The sequence below is a fragment of the Passer domesticus genome, chromosome Z (genome assembly GCF_036417665.1).
Source record: "Passer domesticus isolate bPasDom1 chromosome Z, bPasDom1.hap1, whole genome shotgun sequence".
NCBI lineage: Eukaryota > Metazoa > Chordata > Aves > Passeriformes > Passeridae > Passer > Passer domesticus.
The window spans coordinates 63727636-63747671 of NC_087512.1; the positions used below are offsets into that span (position 1 = coordinate 63727636).

Below are 20036 nucleotides of genomic sequence, written 5' to 3' on the forward strand. Positions count from 1 at the left end.
CTAAATACAAATTAATCTTTCTTTTCTCTGGCCTTCGTACTTTAAAAAGTGGCATTGAATAACTCTGGCATTTGCAAAAAACATTTGAAGTGCAGTCAAGTATACTAGCACATTTTCATCACACCGTCTCAGTGTGGTTTGTGCAAAGTCATGCTGTGGAGGAAAAAGTCACCGGACCTTAAAACTTCTTGAATTTATCCTTTTTTTCAAGGTTCAGTGCATTTTCCAACCTCTGTTCTCATGTTTCCAAAACTGCAGTGAACAAGAAATTAACTTCTTTGAGTCTAAAAAGTCAGTGCACTACTGGCTGTGCTTGTGTTAGTTGATTACATAAAAGCCCAAACACCTTCATACAGAATACACCAAGGAAATAACAAATTAAAATAAACGTTTTAGATGAAAACCAAATTTAGGTGCACCCAAAGTTAAGCATTTACTGTCTTTCTATGTGTACAGCTTGACAGAGAAACAAGCTGAGAGCTGCTGCTGTGCACGGAGTTGGAAGAAGGGAGAATATTTGTAAAGCTGTGACCCCTCTTATGATCTGAAATACTTCACATGCACTCTTGCAGAGTCCTGAGTTATTGACAACAGCAATTTGTGAACCTGTGTTCGTATAAACACACAGTGCTTTGATTTTCAATGTCTTTAAAAATATGTTCGTATGTAATAAGTATAATGGATTAGAATTTGTTTTAAAATGTCCATTTTATGGTAGCTTATTATTTGTTTGTTTCTTTATTTATTTTCAGGTAAGGTAGGGAACTCAACATGATTGCAAATGTCTGAGGAAAAAGTTTTTACTTATGGGTCCAAGGCAGCCCTGTGGAGACACGGACCTGCTGCTCTTTCTGTGACACACAAGAGGGAGCTCTTGGTCACCACAATTTACATGGAACCATCGCATCATGGAATGGTTGGGTTTGGAAAGCACATTTAAAGGTCTTCTGGTCCCTGCCCCTGCGATGATCAGGGACATCTTCAATTAAATCAGGTTGCTCAGAGCACTCTCCGACCTGACTTTGAGTGTTTCCCGGGGTGAGGCATTTACCACCTCTCTTGGCAAGCTGTGTGAGTGTTTGACCACCCTCATGCTAAAAATATTGTTCCTTAAATAGTCTAAACACTCAGTTTAAAATCATTACCCCTTTAGTTCCCTCTTCTCAGTTTTTGTTCAAATTATATTCAGTACCTAAGGTTTTCTTCCTTTCAAACTAACTCTTTCAATTCAGTGATAAATAGATATAAGAAAGCTAAAAATATTTAAGTAAATAGTGGCAATCATGACCAAACATAGGTATAGCTCAACATCCAAAGCCTACACCTTGTTTAGGCTCACAGTTCAGCAGTGAAAGCCACACATCTATTTATGTACCAGCAGTCCATGTGTATAACCTACAGACATCTCCAGGAATGAGGCTTACAAGCACCCATCTTCTGAGCAGGGAGGGAGCTGCAAAAGTTGCTCCATGGAAAATGAAGAAATGTTACCCCCATGGGAACTGTCATTTCTCTGTTCTGGCATCAGTGGCAGATGTGACCTGCTCTTAGCAATCTCTGGCTGGCATTAACAGTTCCCATTCTTCTCCAGGGACAGGTGCCCTTCCTCAGTGCTGTTACACATCATGTACTGCTAGGGTATGACAGTAGGACCACCCCAATTATTTTAGTTTCATTAGTACATGGAGTGCTTAGGATGGTGTGAAAGATCAATTCCTGTTAGTCCAAACCTGGACTTCAATGTGAAGGGGAGGGATGTGGGGAAGGGCTGAAAAACCCAGGAAGAGAGAGGCAATGAAAGGCTGGCTGCAGTGAATTAGATAGGAATCCCAAAGGATGCCCTGACCAGATTTTAAATTAAGCATTTCCCAAAGCACTCCTCTCAGTGCCCCACCTTTTGTTTTGGTTTGTTTTTTTTCTCTCAGTCATGGCTGAATTTTTATAATCCTGTTGCACTTTACCTAATGAAAGACTTGTGTTTCCATATGTGCACTTGTATTCACTCAGATTTATATTCACTTAGATTTGTAACACGTTATGAAACATTCATGCTGATTTTATCTGGGATGGAGTAAATTTTCTTCACAGTAGTTAGTATGGAGCTGGGTTTTGTATATGTCCTGAAAACTGTGTTGATAACTCATGGTGTTCTCCTTGCTGAGCAGTGTTTATGCAGAACCAAGGCCTTTTCTGCTCCTCACCCCACCCCAGCAGCAAGTGGGTTGGGATTCACAAGGAGCTGAGAAGGGGACACAGCTGGGACAGCTTACCCCCACTGACCAAAGGCACATTCTGTACTTTATAACATCATGCTCAGCATATAAAGTTGAGAGAGGACAAAGAAAGGGGAAAAGAGGAAGGTTCAGAGGGATGGCATTTGTATTCTCCAGTCACTTTTATGCATGATAAAGCCTGGCTTTCCTGGAGATGGCTGAACACCTGCCTGTCCCTGGGAAGGAGTAAATGATTTCCTTGTGTCACTTTGCGTGCATGTGTGGCTTTTGCTTTGCCTATTAGACTGTTTTTATCTTGCGTGTTTTCTCACTTTTACCCTTCTTATTCTTTCCCTTATCCCACTAGGGGTAATGAGTGAGCAGCTGCATGGGGCTGAGCTGCCGGCTGGGGTCAAACCATGATAACACTTAATAACTTACTGCCTTTACAACTATACATAGTTGGTGTAATAAAATACATCATTCTCCCTACAGAAACAGTTTAAAAGTATTAGAACCAATATTGCAGCTTCATAATAGTCGCCAAATTCTCTATATTTTATATATTGCTCTTTAAAATGGGACAGGCAGGGGAAATGAGGAGGATATGTTGCCTTCTATATCAGTGATAAACTCAGAGTGCATGGAGTTCTGCCTGGGGATGAATGACGGGCCAGTATTAAAGGAATGGCAGGGACAGGGGACATGAGTCATCTACAGGCATGTAGGAACCACCTCATGTTCACAAGCCCTTATCCTCATGGGGGACTTCAACCAGCCTATTATCTGGTGGAAGGACAATACAGCAGGGAATTAAGCATGGAGTTTCCAGGAATGCCTCAAAGGTAACTTCCTTCTCCAAGTGATAGAGAAGCCAACAAGGAGAGGTGTTGTGCTGGACCTTGTTCTCACCAAGAAGGAGGGTCTGGTGCGAGATGTGAAGCTCAGCCTGGGCTGCAGTGACCATGAAATGGTGGTGTTTGAGATCCTTAGGAGAGTGAGGAGGGGCAAAGCAAGCCCTGGACGTCAGAGCAGCCATCTTGGCCTAGAGAGATCTGCTTGGTAGAGTGCCATGGGATAAAGCCCTGGAGGAAAGAAGACCCCAGGAAAGCAGGTTAATGTTCAAGGATCACCTCAGGAGTGATCAGAGGCTCAGGAGCCTCCCAATGAACAGGAAGCCAAGTGAAAACCTTAGGAGGTGTGCAGATGAATATGGAGCTGCTGGACACATTCAAACACAAAAAGGAAGTCTACAGAGGCTTGGAGCAAGCACAAGTAGCCTGGGAGGAATATGGAGAGATTGAATACCCAGGGATTAGATTAGGAAAGCTAAATCACTGATAGAATTAAACCTGACCGGGACATCAAGGGCAGCAAGAAGAGCTTCCATAGGTACACCGGTGATAAAGGAAGACTAGGAAAAATGTGAGCTCTTTCTGGATGGGGTATAGGAGACTTGGTTACTGGGGACTGTAACCCTGGGATAAAAGGCTGACATACTCAATTACTTTTTCGCCTCTTTCTTCACTAGTACGTTCTCCAGTGACACCATCCAAATTGCAGAAGGTGAAGGGACAGATTGAGAGAATGAAGAGCCACCTGCTGTAGGTCAAGTTCAAGAATATCTGAGAAACCTGAAGGTGCACAAATCAATGGGACCCAACAAGATTCTTGTGTGGATCCTGAGTGAACTGGTGAAGAAAGTAGCTAAGTTACTATCCATCATACTTTAGAAGTCATGGCAGTCTAGTGAAGTTCCCGCTGGCTGGAAAAGGGGGAACATAATCCGTACTTTTAAAAAGAGAAAAAGGAAGAAAGATCCAGGGAACTACAAAACCGTCAGTCACCTCAGAGCTTGGCAAAACCATGGAGCCAAACCTTCTGGTAACTAACTAAGGAATGTGGAAAATACAAAGGTGATTGGTCACAAACTTCACTAAAGGAAAATCATGCCTGACAAATTTGGTGGCCTTCTATGACAGGTGGCCTTCTACTACAGAGGTAATGGATAAGGGAACAGTGACTGGCCTCATCTGCCTGGATTTCTGGGAAGTATTTGACACTGCCCCATACAACATCCTTGTCTCTAAACTGGAGAGACATAGATTTGGTGTCTAGACCACTTGAAGGATAAGGAGATGACTGGATGGTTACACTCAGACAGTTCCAGTCAACAGTTCAATGTCCAGGTGAGACCATTGACAAATTATGTTCATCAGGGAACCCTTGGACCAGCACTATTTAGTATTTTTGTTGGTGACAAGGGACAGTGGGATTGAGAGCACCCTCAGCAAGTTTGCTGAGTAGAGCAGCTGACGCAGTGGAGGAAAGGATTGCCATGCAGGGGGACCTAGATAGGCTGGAGAAGTTGGAAATATCATGAAGTTCAGCAAGGCCAAATGTGGTATCCTGTATCTGTGTTAGGGCAATCTCAAGCGCAAATACTGTCTGGTAGGGAACAAATTGAAAGCAGCTCTGGGGTGAAGGTCTTGGGGGGCTGTTGGTGGACAAGAAACTGGACATGACCCAGCAATGTGCACTTGCAGCCCAGAAAACCAACCCTAACCCTCAGCCTGGAGAAGAGAAGGCTCCAAAACAATTTCTAATGGCCTTCCAGTGTCTGAGGAGGTCTGCAAGAGAGCTGAAGAGGGAGTTTTGTAAAGGGTATGTAGTGATGGGACAAGAAGAAATGCCTTTAAACTAAAATCAATGTGCTGAGATTGGATATTGGGAAGAAATTCTTTACTGTGAGGGTGGTGAGACACTGAAACAGATTTCCTAGGGAAGCTGTGGATTCCTGATCTCTTGAAGCCCTTGAGGCCAGTTTGGATGGGGCTTGAGGAAAGTTTTGAGGATAGTGCTTAGCAGAAGGATCTTCTTCCCATGGCAGGGAGGCTAGTACAAGATGATCTTTAATAGCCCTTCCAGCTGAAACCATTCTATAATTCAGTTTTTCTTTTCTGTAATATGGTTCTTCCCCATTCATAGTGATTCCAGCAAAATAATCAGGTCCACTGTGAATCAGCTGGAGTTTTGTTTTGTGGCTTTTTTCACTTATTCCCTGTGTTTTGCTGCTTTTAAGGTATTTGAGATACTGGTACATTCATGTATTCTTACAAAAAATACAAGTATTTGGAGAAGCAATATATTGTCATAGTGTTTAAAAAGTTCAAGTCTGGATGTGGCAATTTGTAACAGATTAAATCCAAGGAAAGGTCATCCATTAAATGATTTCAGGATGAAAACCCCATGTAGCAGTATGGAGAGGAAGAGGAAGAATCAGAGAAGAGGGATTTCTTGAGGTGGAATGAGAATGGGGAAAATAGGATTAAGGGGGAAAAGCAAACCTCTTGGGTGGGATTAAAAATAACAGAAACAAAGCTGTTACCCAGGAACTTGTAGCTGTTCTAAATTTGTCTTGTGCAGAAAAAGATAGAGAGAGGTGAATGTGAATTTTGGGACTTGGAGTTAGATGAAGAAACATGGGAACTACTTATAGTTTTCAATCCTCTCTTTTTAGCTGGAAAATAAGTAAGTAAAGGATCTGTAAAGTGTATATTGCAGCAAAAGGCACATACAGTTTTTGTATGATTCACCAAAGCATTCAACAAAAATAGCTGTCAGGTAAATGCTGGCTAGAAATGCTTTGAGCTTGGGTGAGAGGTGATGACATCTTCTAAAAGACAGACAAGTGTGGTTGTCTACCATTGTCACTGATAAAATGGAAGAGGGATATTCCTTCAACAACTAAACAAAATGCTCTGTGAGCATTGTGCTGATATAAGTGCACCCAAAAATTATATTCCTAAAGAGTGTCTCAGTTTGTAGACTTGTGCAAAGACATTGCAGATACTGAATTCTGGAAGTCGTACCAAGAGAAGTGGAAAAGGTTAGTAAAACCCATAAAACTATTTGGCCTCTTGCATGTCCACAAAAAGATGAGGAACATGCTGACTATTTTAGAACACAGAGCAACCTTGGATTTCACATGATGAAATTATGGCTGTGACACAAAATGAGCTGTTGAATCATTTGTTCATTTTTCAGAAAGAAAAATTTAATGTATAGACACCATTTTTTCACCCATTTGTACGGGGAAAAAAGGAATTAATTAATTGACAAGAAGTAAAATAATGCAGTATGCCTCCCCAGTTTGTTCCGCAATTCACTCACATAAAGAAATAGAGGTATAGAAACCTAAGAATAATTTCAACTGCATGTAAATTTAAAGCCTAATTTCATGTAAATTTCAAAGAATATGCTAGCACAAGGCTGATAATAAAGATCCTCTGCACAGAACACAGTCTTTCAGAAAATGGTTCTCTGAACCACAGATTGAATCTGTCTGGAAGCCTCTAGAAAAGAACAACAACAACAACTAACCAACCAACCAAAAAACTCAAATGAACATTAAACTGTAAAAAAAACCCAACACAAATCTTGTACACAGACAGAGAGAGCTTTCTCAGCACAGATTGCTTAAGAGTTTGGGCTGGAAGCCTGAGTCAAAACCGAACAAAAGCCAGTCTGCTTAAGAAGAATTCACTTCCAGCAGCCTCTGTTCCACAATTACAAAGCTCTGCCAGCCACATGGGGCACAGCAGGAAGGAGAAGAGAAGCCAGGAGGAAACTTGGCTTCATACCTATTTTAGCTTTAATCATCCTTTTTGAACTGGCTTCAGCTGTCAGTGGTGTGGAAGACAAACACCTGTGAAGAAGTACAAAAACAGCTCATATTAGAGGTGATATTACAATCAGCATCTGCTGCTCATCTGCCACTCTGTTAGAAGAAAACAGTAACCCAAGTCCTGTCATAAAATCTGATGAATAGGATGAATGAGGACATCCACCAGGCAACGGGATTTCCTATTTTTTGAGGGAGGCATATTTTTCAAAAGAAAGAACAAGCCTGATGCCAGGCTTTTATGGATTGATTGTTATTGCCACTGTTCTTTACTGGATCCTGGGCACAGGAAAACAGTAACATTGTGGGCAATTAAACCTGCTCCCTTTATCTCTCTTCAGGTTGTTATTCCAATCTCATATTTTCTGTTTCCACTTCCTGTAATTTCTTAGATTATCTTTTCATCTGGCCATTCTAAAGATATTTTCAAATTATTTGCATAAGTAATCCGTCCAAATTTGTAATGTTTATTATTTGTCTCTGTAAGGGATACCATCTAGTCCACAGGACCTATCACATTCATGTAAGACAGGTAGCTATCACTAGGTTAATAGATAACCAGGTTTTATATCACTATGGACTATGAAACCAGAGATACTTCTATGCTGTGTTTTGAGTTACATATTGAAATCTTCAATGATGGCTGGTAGTTCATCACAGACGTAGAAAGATGGTGTCCTTATGCCAGTCTGTAAAATTACACATATATCCACAGCTGCCTTCAAAAGATGCTTTTAGTGACTTGATAATTTTGCAATATGCTTTTTGTCCCAGATGCTCACAGGTTCTTTCAGTGAAAAAGGTTAATTTGTTTTGTTAGCAAAAGTGGTAAAAATAATCTGACAAATCTAGTCTTGTGTGGTAGAGGCATTTTAAAGCAGAGAAGGGAGTGTTCTAAAGTGATTGTGGTAGGGAAGCAAGACCAAGAATACAAGGGTTCACTTCAACAGTTAAATTTGCTTATAGGTGGAACAAGAAAGGTTAGAATACTATTGAAGATGAGTGAGAGGCAGTAAAAAGTCAGTTTCCTAGGACATGTATTTATTCTAAAATTATAAGTGTTTGCAGATCATCTTGGTGCCAGGAACTGGCAGTTGTTTATTTTTCAGCATCTTTGCACTATTGGGATACTGTGGCACATTTTCAATACAAAAGTAAGATAGACTGAAAGCTCTCTATGTTGCAACAAGTATGTAATAATTAAAGTTGTATACAGAAATAAAAATGAAGATCTGGTTTAACCATAGTCATAGTATGGTTTTAATTACTTAATAACTTACCATGGTACAGGCAGTGTTTTGACAACAGTTTTTTTTACATTAGATGAAACGGAAAGCTGACATCAGGACACACTGCAGAGAAAATAAAGTACTTCAAGAAATTCAGGGCCTTCATTTAGAATACTACTTCCATTTTTGAAAGTTATGTGTGGCAGCAATTTAATTCCAGAGGAGTTTAAAAATTACACCTATAGTTACATTGCAAAATAATGGTGTTGATATTAAAGAACTTTGTAGAAAAAGCTGTAAGGAGGTTGCAATGAAGCTATGCACTTTTTTCCCCTGGAATTTAGATGCTTATAGTATATAATCTGCTAATTTTTCTGGGTTAGAATTTATGTCTCTAGGTTAATATTATTACAAATTGGTGAGGGGTTTAAATTGTAGGGCTGTACCTGCAAAAATGATAGTAATCATCATTACTGCAGTTTGCAGGTCTGGACACAAACATGTGTGGTTCTTATGACAAACAGAACTGCTGGAATCTTTCATTCATGGACATCCTTTGAATTTGTACATTTTTAATATACTACATGCTGAAAAAAGTGAGAGAACATGAAAACAAAAAAACCTATGTTTCCTTCTTGGAATAAGCATGTTAAATATGCATATATATTGCATTCTTGAAGCCACTTTGGGCCTGGACAAGCAATAAAATAGCTCCTGAAACTGTGAGTAATACTTTTTATAATATTAAGTTTAAAAATTAGAGAGGGAACTTTATAAAATTACTCCCCACCACATATATATATATTTATTTTTTTCCCCCTTTTCAAAAATGTTGATATCTCTCTGTAGATTGTCACTAGTTGTTGATAATTTTTAACTTTCTGTGTATGTCAAAGGAGACGCATGCCTTTCCTCCTTGTACTGATATTCAGACTATTAGCCATAACTTGAGGGGAAGAGTTATCCAGGATGGCAGTCCTCAACAAGGCTTTTGTGTTTTATTAGTGTTACATAGAGAATGGAGAAAAATCTGTTGTCTTGAGATCATCTGTCCAAGAAAATAAAGAAAAACAAGCAGGAAAAACAACCCTTTTTCTTTCTCTAGAAATAGCTAATTCTTTCACTGTGAGGTCAGATCTTTTAGACCGCCAGACTAAAAGGATCTTGTGTGGAGATAGCTAAATTTTACCATGGATCAATACATGATACCTTTAATGCAGCAAACTGATCATCTCTGCACCTGCAGAGGTCACCCAAATGAAGGCATCACATTCTGTCCTCTCTTGCTTCCTCAAAAGGGCACAAAAGTTACAACTCAGCACATTTCTTAGAGCATAAACACATGAACTAGGTAGGGTATTACTACAGACAAGAACTATAGAACTGAACATGACATATTCAGCTGGGGAGTAGCAGCATCTCAAAAGTGAAGGTTTCTTTATCATGCTTTTATATCAGTAGGTTTTTTATTTGCACAGTTATACAATTGCAAAGTTGTCTCACTGATTCAAATAGAAAGCAAACATAGTTGTATAATGGGATATTTGTGCTTGCAATTGCTAAGTCATTTTCATCTGTGCCAAACTGAGCAGGTTTATGCTTGCTTTGCAAAATGGAAATATTATTGAAAGATGGAGAAATGAAAGTTAGCAGAAATTGTGAGTTTGGGCAAAGAAGGATCCTGCACTGCTCATTTCTAATAAAACTAAGTGACCCATTTCAGGATTTTCTCTGGTTGAGATGATCCTGAGGTGTGTTAAAAGACACTTTTCCCCAACCCAGCTGTCAAAGAAGAGATCAGGAGTCTTCAGCTCGCATTCTCAAGGTTGTTTATTATCTTTTATCTAAAACATTTTCTGTCTGGCCTGCCATGGTCTCTTCTGCAGGTCAGTCTGAGGCACACTGCCCGCCCACGGGGCTGGTGTTGTCTTTTGTACTAAAAACTACGTATTTGATATTTACAGTTATATTCCAATACCTATCACCTATGTTAGACAGTGACTTTCTAATTTACACCAATCCCAAAGTGCCACCATCACCAAATAGATGGAGGCTAGGAAGAAGAAGGAAGAAGAACAGGACAATGCCCAGATTCCTCCATCTTGTCTTCTAGAGCCCCATAGTAAAATTCTTCAAAATTCCACTTTTCACCCAGTGACAACTACTGTTATGCTACTTAAACTTTTGTGACTTGTAATTCTTCATATAAAGTTAGTAATTTGCTCCATGGGTTAAGATCAAATTCCCAAGTGTCTTTGGCTTCCTGCCAGGGTCTTTGAGTCCCTGCCAGGATTTTGAGCCAGCCAGGGCATCCAGAGGGATGTCCTGGGTTCCAACAACCCGGAGCCGTGATTTTATGTACTGGCATGGTTCAAGAAGATCTGTCTCTTAAGTTGTGTTATGATATACCAACACACGTACTTCTAATCTGAAGAAAATATCCCCCCTGCTTTGCCAACAAAAAGAAAGAAACAACCAGTGTCCCACTGGACAAAAGAAATCTTTTGTAGAGCTAGAAAAAAGGATGATATTCCCGCTTTAATGGGAAAACACCAAAGGTCATTTATTCCAAGGCTCAGTCACACAAATCAGTTTTTCCTAAAAGAGTCACATTTCCAAGGAAGGCAGATAGATTTGAATATGTTAGGTTAATATTTATGTTCCTGAACATAAATATTAATATAATAATAATAATAATAATAATAATAATCAGATACTCTCCCAACCTATCAAGAGCAAGGTCTCCAGGGGTTAGTTGCTCATTTTCCTGGTATGATGCTTTTCTGTCCTGCTGATATGCCTTTAGCAACTGTTGTTGCATACCTAGAAACAGCAGGTTTCTTTCTTGTTCTGCTTTCCTCTTTTTTGGGGGGGGCTTTTTTTAGGTCCATTTAGGCAGATTAACAAGAAATGTTTCTTCTCAAAAAGCAGCAATATTGAAAACAGAAAATTAAGGTTTTCTCATATCACACAGTTTGAAAATCTCAGGTATAAACCATCAGTTATCAATGGAGTCATCAGAAATATTAATGTCATTTATAGCATCTAATTGCATCTTGCCCCCTGTTTAAAAAAATCAAACCAACCAAACCAAACACTGATTCAACAAGCTGCAAGTGAACTCCAGGCTTCCAAGAAAGTAGCAAATTTCCCATTGATGCCTTTAGACCAGATTTTATGCCTAAATACCCAGTGGGTGCAATATCTGTAGGTATATACTGCAGTAACAAAGCAGTAGTTACAGCACTGATGGGATGGACTGGAGCACAACACTGAGATTCAGGTTAGTTAAGAATCTTAACTCAAACTGCCAGCCAATTAAAGTCAAAGAAAACAATTTTGATGCTTTAGATTATATTGTTTGCCATCTATTTAAGGAAATACACAAGTAATACATTAGTAAAATTAAAGAGAGATTTCTCTTTCTTCTTCTTGCTTCTCAATCCTGAAAGTGAAGAGCACTAGATCTTTGCGTCCTAGAGCAGCTGGCTTGAGGGAATCTGCAAGTTTGTTTCTAAATTAGCCTTAAGTCTGTGTTATTTCACTTCAGAAATTAAGAATCTCTTTACTTTTTGAGTCCTGAGCATGAAGAACAAAGGAAATAGTGACTCCAAAATAGAGAAGAGCAAAAATTTATTTTGGAAGAGAAAAATAACCTTTGCTAGGTTATTTAAAATGTTGGGAGTGGAGGGTTTTTTTGTTTGTGTAACTGTTAATTGTCTTCAATAACAAATTGTGAAGAAAAAAATTGGAGGGGACACAAACACTTGTATGAGTATGTAGATACATTTTGTCTCTACGCAGGAAGCCACAGTGATATACCCTTTTACTTCTGAATAATTGCAGCTCCCCTGTTTGTACATTACACTTTTCAGGGTGATATAACAAGTTTCCTTCCATTCCCCCTTAAAACTTCTCCAACAATTAATTTTATGACCCTTTCTGCGACCATAGGGCTCCAATGTCATCCAGCAGCCATTGCCTTATAGGCCTTTATGTATACCTAATTTGTCCACACAGAAACAACCTTCCAAATCACTGATGATCTGGACAACAGCCATTTTCCCCAGCTGAAATGCTGCAGTCTGTTTCCTGTGAAATTCCGGGCTCTTGCGCACAAGGCATGCATTTATGCTGATTAAGCAACTTTTTAAAATCAGCAGAGTGTGCACTGTCAAGTGTATTTGGCTCAAATATAGAAGCATATATTGGTTTACTCAGTTAAAAGCTTTGATCTGGCAGTAACAGATAATAGGTGGAGCTACAGGAATCCACAGTGCTTCTGGATCCCAATTTACTTTTGGCCTCTAAAGCAAAATGCTAAAAGTGTGTAGGAATTTCTTCACTTGCACTTAACAGAGCACTGAGTACTTGAGAGTGAGATGCACTGTTTCTCCTAAAAACATTGCTTCTTTCATTTGATTTCCCTTGCTAGCCTGACACAAATAGACTTCTAAATTATCATTATGCCATATGTTACTGCAAAATAGAAATCATACATTCCTGCCGTAAGACAAAAGTCGAGCTACAAGCTGTAGGAATTTCAGTGAGATGTGCTCAGAAAAGGAGCCCTGCTCTTGTTCAAGAACATAAAATTTAGTTCCAGACTTTGTTCATTTTAGTGTGTGGATAAAGCCAAAAGAGGTAGTGATTAAAAAGAGTATGTATATATTTTGCATATTCTTTTATGACATGCCTGCCATCCTAAGGGTTGGAAATACTCAAAATACTGTGTTCTGTCCAATGAACTGCTGCAAAGATAACAGATTTTTTAATGACCATTAACTTGGAACCAGATCAATGATGTAGTTATAATCCTCAAAATTACTGATCAACCCTTTTCACCTAGTCAGCTGTTTGCCATAACATGAAATGAGGAAACAGTTTCTTGGATGAGATAAACAAACAATTTGTTATCATTGCAAAATTAAAGTGTGCCACACAAGCAAAATAGCTTTTTACATTTTGTTTTTAGTAGTTATTGCTTGCCTTATTGTTTGACATCATCTGACTGTTCCTGTATTCCTGCTTTGTTTTACCTTAAAGAATTAAACCAGTTATCCTTCCAGCCCAACTTTTTCTAAACATTTGCCTTATTCACAGCTGTTACAAGAAATTTAAGTGTAGAGATTGGTTTACTTAGGTGTTTTGGCTAACAAAGGTCAAGAGTTATAAATGTGTGAATCATTAATTGTAGTGTGTGCTCCTTTTGCTGTGTTGCTGAGAATTGCACAGGAGAACAGAGATTAAACACCTCCCCACAGGCTGCAGTGTTTTTCCCCCCACTGCCAGAGTTAACTCCGCCCTGGTACAAGGAGACATCTGCTCAGTTGTATAGGTTGCTTCTGGTGGGCACTTGGACATGGACATCCACCAAGAAATGATGTTACATCGAGTTTTCTGTGACTGAGCCCTTGCTTTTCCCAGAGAGTGGAGCCTCATATTAAAGTGCCATTATATCACATATTGACTGGGTGTCAATCTGCCATTTTTTCAGGTGCTTTGATACATGTATATGTTTATAAAAGAAAAAGGCTTTAGACAGATAAGGGAGCTCATGGCATCACTCAGGTGACAGGTCCCAAAGTATTTAACACTGTTCAGTGGGAACATTTCTGACTTTAAAGTGAAGTTTGTGAATTATTAGTTGCTAACTGGTGTCCCAAAAGTATGCTTGTGAGTTATGGGTCAAACATCTTCCTGTTCCAGTATGGTATCTTCTGAGGGTAGAAATTACTTGTGACCAGGGATCAGGGACAGATCCTAGCTCGTGTGGCCTGTGGCTTTTTTAATTGCAGTGTCAGTCACTGAGTGTATTCATACAGTGTTACTGAGGCCCAGTGCTGTGCCCTGACAGAACAGTGTTGCCCTTAATATGCTCCATTTCTGAGTGGAAGTCTGGGTGTGTTTGGGAGCTGTAAGAAAGAGCAGTCTGTCTCCATCACACACATCTGTGGAGCTTAGACTGAGGCAGCTTCTCAGTGGGGCTTTGGGGGTTGGCTCAGTGTGGCTGAATTGTGAATGTGGACCAAAGAGCAGGCTTGAATAGCACTGAGCCAGTACTGCTGAAATATACAGGGCGTGCAACACTTGAAGTATGTGCCTCCCATTACAGAGGAGGGACACACATCAACAACTGCTGCTGAAAAGGAATATTTTAGTATGCAAGATGCTTTCTTACCAGCAGCAAGATTAACATTCAAGGAAAACTTGGAAAAGCAAGCAGTGAAATCTTGAAGAAGAGGCAAAGATTGCAAAGTATCTAGCTTTGTAAAAGGACATGTAAAAGCCAGTACTGAGAGCAGTGCTCTGTTTTGGCATTCAATTGCAACTAGCAACCTTTGACTATGCCAGTTCAGCAATGGGTGTGAAACTTTTGGCAGTTTGCCTTGACTTCACAGCATTTTGAGGTCTGGAGACAGGGAGTGCAAAGAGAGAGGGAGTGCAGAGACCTGAGTATTGAGATGATTTCATAAGTCTTGTTTGTTTCTCTTTTCTATTTACAAGAAATTGTTGATGCCTTTAGGGACTATGGAGGATCTAGCTCACAAAGCTTAGGTTGACATAACAAACTATATCCCCCATTTCTTTAGCAATGGTACCTAGAAGTGTTAAACTGTATTTTGTCCTCCCTTTAAACGAACAAACAAAATATTTCTGGCCAAGGAAAGCTTTTATCTGATGTGATTTTCAGTATGTGAAAATCACATCATCTTAAAATGCCACATTTCCTTGTCAAGAGCCAATATGCTTTTTAACAACTCCCCCTTTCCCAGAATTATCAGAAATGCATAGAGTATCTGGAAACAAATGGCCACAGCTTCTGAAACAAAAATTTAAATGATAAGAATGTTTCTGGTATAGTTTGTGCTTGCTCAACAAATACACTACATTTAACCTGAGTCTTTAAATAAACTGATTGTAGATAAAAGGGGTGCTTTTCCGATACAGTGAAATGATTTTCTTTTTGCTTTTTGGTGTGAATTTCCCTAAGTCAGAATAAATTTTATGTTTGTATTTTTACAATGAAAGGTATAAATTCAGAAGTCCTCTCACTAATCTTTCTAAGAGTTTCAATTAACAGGTGCATAAGGATCATTGAGATTCTGATAACTAAGGATTTTTTCTCAGAGTTCTTTTCTCATCTGCTGTTTAAAGCAGCACTCCTCCTCTGTGTGGGAGGGGAGGGAGGGTGGGTTGTACTTCCCAGCATTGCTGCCACAGACCTTGGCAGCAGAAAGCCCTGTCAGGCAAAGGGAGTGATCTAGAAGCAGCAGGGTTAGCAGATGCAAAGCCTGCCAACCTTTCACCACAGGAAAGGGTTCCACCAGCCCTTTACTTCTTTGCTGGTATTACCATACAGTTGTGTACATTGTGACTTCTGTGCCTATAGTACGCTTTATTGCCATCACCTTCCCCCATGGACAGCACAACTCACAGATTTGTTATTTTGGTTATTCCAGCATCCCTTTGGGAACTCTGATGCCAAGCATATTATGATAGTTCAAAGCAGAGATCCTGGAGGAAGATATTGTGTAAGCTCTTACAGGCATTGCTGGGAGCAGCAGTGTGTCCCACTTGCCTGTTTATTCCCATGCTGGCTTGCAGAAGAAGGCAGAGCAGCAGATTTCTCTACATTCGCAAATCCTACATAGCCTCTTTTGTACCAGTCACACTCTTTTGTTCCCCTGCATGTCTTGAATAGGATTAACAAATGGACTTTTTCTTTAAGCTCTGGTGAACTTCACTAAGATACTCAGAAACTGCGTCAGAAGTTTTAAACAATCTTTTTCACTAGTGGTTCACTTGGCACCATAATTTCTCATCTTAACAGAGGCACGGACACTTTGTGGTTGACAGTTCTTTCTCTGTATCACCATCAGAGTGTGTGATATATTAACTTTAAAGCAACGAAGAGCTTTTATTTGCTGAAAACAGGTCTCTTTAAATATTGACCTCTTTTAAACATTAAACATTATGGACAAACATCCCAGAACTGATGATGCAGGGATTGCAAAATAAATTACTGTTTAAACCATGGAATGTGCAGCATGACAGTTCAGTGCAGCTGTCAGGGCCACCTCCAGCTACCCTCTGGAAAGTGCTGTCACCAGCTGTGATATCAGAGCTAACAATGGTTTCAGACTTATTCCAGGAAGCATTATTGTCAAATAAGCATACTGATTAATTGTATTAATATATTTAAATCAATCTCTTATTGTCTACCTTCTTCTGATTTGAGAAGTTATTGCTTTAGGAAAAAGCAATAGAGAAGAAGCTTTTGAGAAGTTATTGCTTTTCTGAAAAATAAATTGATGGTGGTCATTTGGGCACATCAAAAATGAAAGTATGCAACACAAGACATATAAAACTTCATAGCTTAGTAATTTTCTCTCCAGGTAAAATGTATTGGCCAATTCTTTGGAAATTCCAGTCACTGACATTTATATTGCCTCAGTGATCTTGCCCAGCTCTAGTTTCAAGTTCTTAGAATCAAACACCTTGCCTGAAGAAGTGGCACAAATTCTAAGCCATTACCACCCCCTCTGAGTTTTTCTGACAGATTTATCTTCTTTTCACTACTCTTCAAAAGTAAGAAACAGCTGTTCTCTGGAAAGTCTCAGAAGAGTGTAAACAATGCTATACACCAGATATGTTTTACTTCAGCTCAGAAACAATCTTTTTCAAGCAAGCTTACTTATAATCCAGTAGGAAGTCTTTTAACAAAGGAAGAACTTGCAAGACCATACACAGACTGCACTTATCACAATATGAAAAACTGATGGCTTATCTTCAGGACAGAGTGATAAACCATCATTCTATGCTGCATTGTAGGTGAGACCAGAAGCACAAGTTTGAAGGAAATCTCACAATTTTTCCCACCTACCATGCTGAAGCGAGGCCTCAAAGCATATTATCTGGATTACCTGCAGGTAACTCCAACCCGGAAGATGTGCCCTTGGACTGTTTCAGCCACTAATGACCAACAGAATCGGAGCAAGGTCACTCTAAAGAAAAACCTACTGAAATTAATGTATTGTGGAATACCCACAAATTGTTTCACTTTATAGTTCCACTTCTACTGTGTTATCCTACTTGTCAATGCATGCACAGCCCAAATGATCTTCTGATATATAATTTATTACAATTTCAGCTGCAGTAGCACCTTTGGTAGGTGTTGACTAATTAACAAATACACTAATAAATGGAGAAAAAAACCCCAGAAACCAAAGTCAAACAAAATAAATGGTCTCTGGTTCAAAACTGAAATATAATTTTTGTCTAATGTGTTTTCCTCTGCTACTTCAAAGCTTTGAAAGGAAACACTGGGCTTCCAGCCACAGGCAGGATTACAGCTCAGATGACTTAGGTCACTGTTACTTCACTGACTTCAGTGGACAACATAACTACACATCCTAGATAAAGATCCAGAAAAAAATGTATTTTACCATAAGCACTGACTGAAAATTAAAAATTTAAGTATAGGTTTTTAATTACCAAGATAAGAATATTACACCAGGATAAATAACAAGATTCACTCAGCTATTTTCTGCTCATCGTTCCAAACCACCAGTTCCACTACATTAGAAAGGGCAGGCTGGAAGTATCTCTGGTGCCATGAGAAACAACAGATTCATGCAACACACCTTTACAGAATGTGATCTAAAGCCCTACAATTTAGGCTGCCCTTTGGATGCTAAATATTTCTGTATGTATCTCTCCATCTATCTACATACATATATTCCCAGGCAGCATTTGGAAGTTACTTCTACCTCAAAGTTTACATCTGTCTCTTCCTGTTTAAGTGAACCTGCATTGATCTGCTTTAAATTAAGACCATGTGTTATACCTCATAATTTTGAGGAGGTTTATGCCAGCCTGCATTCTAGCTATCAGCATTCTCCTTAGCAGAAGCTGCAGCTAGTTCTGCACCTAAATATTCATGTGTGGCATAGGTTTTCAGAAGATTGTTATTGTTATGCTCCAAGAGAATCTTCTTGGAAGAATCTGGAAGAATCTCTTTTTGGAAAAGAGATCCCTCTGTGGCAGCTGCAGTCACCTAGATGCATTCAGCATTCCCCATTTTTCAACTCCCTAGAGTTTCTATCCATCTTTTCCAGTGCTGCTGGCTTGGCCTGTCAGGGAATTTCTTTCTTTTCCTAGTAATAAGTGAATTGAGGAACTTCCTAGCAATTGCACCTAGAGGTAGGCAAGTGGGCTGCTCTAATAAAAACAATATTGAGTATAAATAAACTGAAATTTTACCAAGACAAATTAATTTTAAAATATAAGTGGAAGGTACAGTCAGCTGAGCTGATCTTGACTGACCTACAGATAAAAGACACAGGTTAAAACAGCTGTAAATCTGAGCAATGACTATCCAGAGGAAGCTGTTGATGTAATTATAGGTAACTGCTGAAAACATAACAGTTCTATAATAGACTATATATATATATATATATATATATATATATATATATATATATATATATAAAAAATAATAGCTTTAGACAAAAGACGCCAGATGATTGAAAAAAAACCTCCAAATTGTTGTATGTGAGGACTAAGTAGTTTATCCTGTAAAAAACCCCTAAAACAAAAACAATTATCTGACAGAAGGACACAAAGTCTTGGGTTTAGTTTTGTTGAGAGAATTTGGACTCCTGGTAGCTTCTGAGCAGACTGAGAAGTGGTGATGCTTTTGAGTCTGCTAGATATGACATAATTTTTAATTATTTTCTGACACCACTGGTGAAAGTTAAAATCCAAGACAACTGAGAATAAAAGCAGTAGATAAATTGTCAGCTTTGGCCTATGCGCCCCTTTATCTGAACAAGTCTGAATATTCAGTTTTGCAAGTGTGATTGTGCAACGCAAAGATAACTGTTCCACTTCTGTCCCAGTGCTCTTTAGTTAGTCACTGACTGCAATATTTTCTGCAATATCTGTCCTTGACACTATCCAATACAGATTATTTTAAACTTATGTATATTAAAAGTGTATTCTTTGCATATGTGAAATCTTGTTTTCCTGCTGCCTCTTAAAAAACTGCCTCTCTTTCTTTGTCTCCATCTCTGCTTTCTGCACTTCACACTCAGAAAGGCTTTGCTAACAGCTCCAGTGCAGCTACTCATGGAGAACAAGCAAAACATCTGAGAAGCTGAGCAGCATTTCATTTGAATAGTTCAAATCATCCCTGTATTTAAAGTTGGATATATGCTTGTGTAACTTAATTGAATTAGGACATTACAAAAAAATACTTTATCTAAGTCTGACTTTCTGCTGGTGCTACTAAAGAGTCATCCTGAGTCTGTGACACCCAGGACATTCAGAATTTAAAAAGTAAACAACACAAACTCAAATCCTTATTCTTCTGGGTAAGGAAATCACCCAGCTTGGGGATTTATGTGGCAGAACTTAGAATGTATCAAATCTGACTGAAGATCTGGAAACTCCACGTCTTGCTAATGCTTTTAAAAGGGAAGCTCCCTCAAGATGAATAGAATGATGACAGCAAGTACTTCATGATTGTGAATAAAAACACAACCAACAGACTCACATATCTAAGAAATACTTTCCTAAGACACACAGCTGCACTGCTATACATATCTGATGATCAAATCTCAGAATACAAGCTTTCCTCCAGCTGACAAAGACCATTCAATTTTTAAGACTTTATATGGGCAGCTTTCTAGCTGCCAAAGGTTGTAGAAGATTTTCAGTTTTGTTTTTCACACATTGTCAAAAGATTTTTTGTTTTGGCTTATGTGCTTTCAAAGGCAGAACAGAAATATTGACAAAGGTACTATTCATGTCAGTATTTAACTGCTGATTGACAACTATTTTTCTGCATGCTGGTGGAAGCTGCTGAATTATAGCTTTGGCTGGAAGGAGCCGACAGTGAAATTG

At 39.0% G+C, this 20036-nt stretch overlaps 1 long non-coding RNA gene across 1 annotated transcript; it reads left to right on the forward strand.

Moving 5' to 3' along the window:
* Nucleotides 1-756: 756 nt before the first annotated feature.
* LOC135289682 (uncharacterized) lies at nt 757-4174 on the forward strand. The gene is made up of 2 exons (XR_010352418.1): nt 757-3638; nt 3745-4174. It is a non-coding gene; the product is annotated as an uncharacterized LOC135289682 (long non-coding RNA).
* The last annotated feature ends 15862 nt before the right edge of the window (nt 4175-20036 follow it).